At 35.5% G+C, this 4,511-nt stretch overlaps 1 pseudogene; it reads left to right on the top strand.

Annotated features, from left to right (window-relative positions):
• The first annotated feature begins 3,415 nt into the window (after positions 1-3,415).
• LOC117695156 (heat shock cognate 71 kDa protein pseudogene) lies at positions 3,416-4,279 on the top strand (annotated as a pseudogene).
• The last annotated feature ends 232 nt before the right edge of the window (positions 4,280-4,511 follow it).

Raw genomic sequence — 4,511 nt, 5'->3', positions numbered from 1 at the left:
CTCTTGATGCAATACATGGCTTCATGCAGTGTTAAGTCACTGAGGCATTTCTCTAGGTCCCCAAATGAATAAAAGGCAGGGCCTGAGCTGGTAAATGTGCCTCTGTTAAACTTCTTGACATGAGTGCAATCCTCAAGACACATGTGGTGGAAGGAGGGAACCAAATTCCCAAACTTGTCCTCTGACATCCACGTGCATGCTGAGTGTCTCTCCTCCTCCAACACAAAATAAATAAAACATATTCTTAAAATTAATATAAATATTTAATTTTAATTAAAGATATAGCAATCAAATAAGATCATGATCATTCTACCTGTTTTACCATTGTTGCAAATATTTTTCTAGTAAACCCGGGAGAACCCTATGCTGAGGATGGTAGAGTAGAGGCATAAAAAGATTCCAGGGTTTTCATGGAATGAACAAAATGCCAAAGCAATCAAATTAAACCTATGCCCCAACTCTGGTCTTCTTGTTGTCTGAAGCCATATAATTCAGTGGAAACAGATAAAGATGAAGCAAGAACACAATGAAGAGAAAGATGGATGGGGGCATGTGGTGAAATGGGAAACAGTACAAGGAGTCTGGATATTTACATGGATCTAGCTGCTGAGATTCCAGTACCAAGGAAGAACTAAATAAGGAAAGCCATCTGTATCCAAGCCAGTGCAGAAACAGAAGACAGAAAGGGCAGGAAGAGCACCCGAATCCTCTGAGCTATAGCACATACTCCATTGCACTAGCACCTATGGCCATCTTTCAGTGTTGCTTAGATCCGTGCTGCTTATTCTTTCCAAAGACAGTGTTCAATAGTGCCAAGTTGGTGATGTAAGCTGCAGAGCCACTGCACAGGCAGCAGAGATCTTGCAACCAGCACAGTTGACTATGGTGATGCTCGTCCAATTCCAGAATACTGAATGGTTACCAAGGCTCCAGATTTATGAATGTCCCAAATGAATTTGCATTAAGACTTTTCATTCTAACCCTTTGCTTATGTATTAAATTTCTGATACAACTCTATTTTCTTTTATAGCCACATTAACTTGTACTAGCTTGTCTTAATATTGATACAGTTACCAACAATTTATCTACTTTCCTAGTCACAGAAACAACTTTTGTTTTTAATGATCACATTGTGTCTTCAACATCATTAACTGTTTCCTTCTGTTAGTACAACATTTGTTTTGTTCTTTTGTTCTTTTTCTTTTGTTCCTATTCTAACCTTTTGCTTTTGGTTCCCTCCCCTTTTCTTTCTTTAGAAGTGGGATATCACTATGTAGCTCAGGTGTCCTCAAATTCTACTGAAGCCAAGCTGGTCTTGAACTCATAATCCTCATGCCTCAGCTTCCTAAGTGTCAGGATTATAGGCAAAAGCCATCAATTTTCTTAAAGTGAATCCTCAGCTAATAACATTTTAAATCATTTCCATCTTACATAAATATTTATAGTTAAATTTTTTCCTTCAAAGTGTCATATTAACTCTATTTAAACTTTTGTATTTTATTGTTATTCATCTGTTTTTACTCTTTAATGTTACAATGTCATTGTATTTAGTACTTTTCAAGAGAAATAAATCATATTGTCTTACTATATTCTCAATTCATACTTACAGTTCCAGGGCTTTGAGTCAGTCAAATTAATTATACACTTTTGTTTCTTATCTTAAAAATCTTGAGCCCTAATGACACTAATTCATTAACATACTTAAAATTTTTCAAGTAACAACATTATTATTACTGCCAACAAATAGACTACTCACTGAAGTCTAATTTTATTTCTTGTTCTTTTGATGTCTTAGATAATGTTCCCCTTTGAATGTATAATCAAGAATATATTTTAATTATATAATTAAAATAATTATATAATTATTAAAATAAATAAAATAATTTAATTATTATAATTAAAATAATTATATTTTGTGTGAATAATTATATTCACACAAAAATATTTCTTTCCCCTGTGTGTTTATATTAGTTAGATTCCCTTCATATGAATTGTCAAAATTGACTAAATAAAATCTAAGTCTGTTCAGTGCCTCTTTTCTCTTCATAAAAGGTGGTTTTAGAACATTTTAATCCCTGTTAATTACTCAAACTAGTAATTACTAACATTTTGCTGATTCAAAGTTATCATTGTTTATAAACGTACTACTATTTCATTTTCTCAAAAGAAGAAAAACATACTGGCAATTTAACCATGACATACCAGCATATAAGTCATATTCCAATTTTAGAAACATTACAAAGATTTTAAAGTGCATTTATAATCTATTAAATACACTATTATCATTGCTACTCAACACAGTTGGTCTTTTTTTAGTTTTAACATGTTTTTCATATTCTTTGTTCTCAGTTGTTAACCCTCACTCTTCTGAGCTAAATTTCCTTTGTTTTCATTTAATACAATTTTGTTAGTTCTTGTGGGGGGGTCTCTTAATAGTAATAATTCATAACCTGGGCCTGTATATAATTCAAATGTTGATTGAAATTTAGTTTTATTTTCATTTCACTGAACAGTGTAAATGATTACCATGTGCACATTGATTTTAGCAGCATCTGTATGTTTCTTTGCTTTTTACTTTGTCTCTATTTTTTGTTTGTTTGCTTTGTCCTATTACACATTTTTATTTTACCTTACTTCATTGGATTGTTATTGTTACTTAGATGCTTGACTATATTTGAGAGAGAGAGAGAGAGAGAGAGAGAGAGAGAGAGAGAGAGAGAGAGAGAGAGAGAAAGGGGAGAGGGAAAGGGAGAGGGAGAGAGAGGGGGGGCATTTGGGTGGGTGGAAAAGTGGGGAGTATCTGGGAGAAACTGGGGGAAGGAAAACCATAATAAGAATATATTATATGCAAAATGAATTTCATTTCAGCTCATCCAATGTAGTGACAACTTTTAGGAATTCCTGTTGCCTTGTCACCAGCATAGTTGGTACTACATGTAAATAGCCATGTCTAAAGGACCAGCAGATGGCATTGATTTTGGCAACACCTCCTACTTTGTGAGTGTCTTGCAGCATGGAAAGGTATAAATAATTGGCAGTGACCAGGGTAACTAAACCACATCAATAGATGTTTAATACTCAGAATAATTAACTCTGTGAAGAATCAGGTTGTGATGAACCCCACCAAGGCAATTTTTGATGCCAAACATATGGTTGGGCACAGGTTTGACAATGCCATTTTTCAGTATGATATGAAACATTGGACCTTCATGGTGGTCAAAGGCTAGCCAAAGTTCCAAGTAGTATATAAAGGAGAAACAAAAAATTTCTTTCCAGAAGAGGTGTCCTCTATGATTCTAAAAATGATGAAGACAATTGTTGAAGCATATCTTGGAAAAACTGACCAATGACTGTCAGCACTAAGCAATAAAAGATGCTGGAACTATTGCTGGCCTCAATGTACTAAGAATTATCAATGAATGTGCTGCTATTGCTTATGGTTGAAGCTGAGAGGAATGTGTTGATTTTTTATTTGGGGGGGTGATATATATGATGTGTCAATCCTCACTATTTCAGATGGAATTTTCTTTTAGGTTGACTATACAGCTGGAGATTCCCTCATGGGTAGAGAAGACTGACAATCAGTGGTCAGCCATTTTATCAGAGTTTAAGTGCAAGCACAAGAAGACATCTGTGAGAACAAGAGATTTCTAACATCTGTACTGCTTATAAATGAGCTCACTATACCCTGTCTTCCAGTACCTAAGTCAGTGTTGAGGTTGATTCTCCCTAATGAAGGAATTGACTTGCACCTTTTTTACTTGTGCTTAATTTGAAGAATTGAATGCTGATCTGTTCTGTGACACTTGGACCCTTGAAAAGTCTCTTCGAGATGCCAAACTAAACATGTCACAGATCCATGATATTGTTCTGGTGGGTGTTTCTACCAGGATCCCCAAGATTCAGAAGCTTCTGCAAGATTTCTTCAATGGAAAATAACTGAACGTGGACATTGACTCCAACAAAGCTGTTGCTTACAATGCAGCTGTCCAGAAGGCCATTCTATCTGGAGACAAATTTGAGACTGTTCAGGATTTACTGCTCTTGGATGTCATTCCTCTTCCACTTAATACTGAAATTGCTGATGGAGTTATGACTGTCCTTCATCAAGTACAATACCACCACTCCCACCAAGCAGACCCAGATCTTTACTACATAGTCTGACAACCAGCTGGATGTGCTGTTTCAGGTATATAAAGGTAAAAGGGTCATGACTAAGGTTAGCAACTTGTTTGGAAAGTTTGAATTCATAGACATAGTATCCGCATCCTCAGATTGAAGTCATTTTTGACATTGATACTAATGGCATCCTCAATTCTTCTGCTATAGATAAGAGTCCCAGAAAGGAGAACAAAATTATCCTTGTTAGTGGATGACAAGGGCTGCTTGAGCTAGGAGGATATTGACTTCATAGTCTGTGAAGCTGAGAAATACAAGAAGCTGAAGACAAGAAGCAGAGAGATGAGGTATCATCCAAGCGTTCAGTAGAGTTCTATGCATTCAACTGAAAA

Source organism: Arvicanthis niloticus, chromosome X (genome assembly GCF_011762505.2).
Source record: "Arvicanthis niloticus isolate mArvNil1 chromosome X, mArvNil1.pat.X, whole genome shotgun sequence".
Lineage (NCBI taxonomy): Eukaryota > Metazoa > Chordata > Mammalia > Rodentia > Muridae > Arvicanthis > Arvicanthis niloticus.
This window is presented reverse-complemented; position numbering and strand designations above follow the sequence as displayed.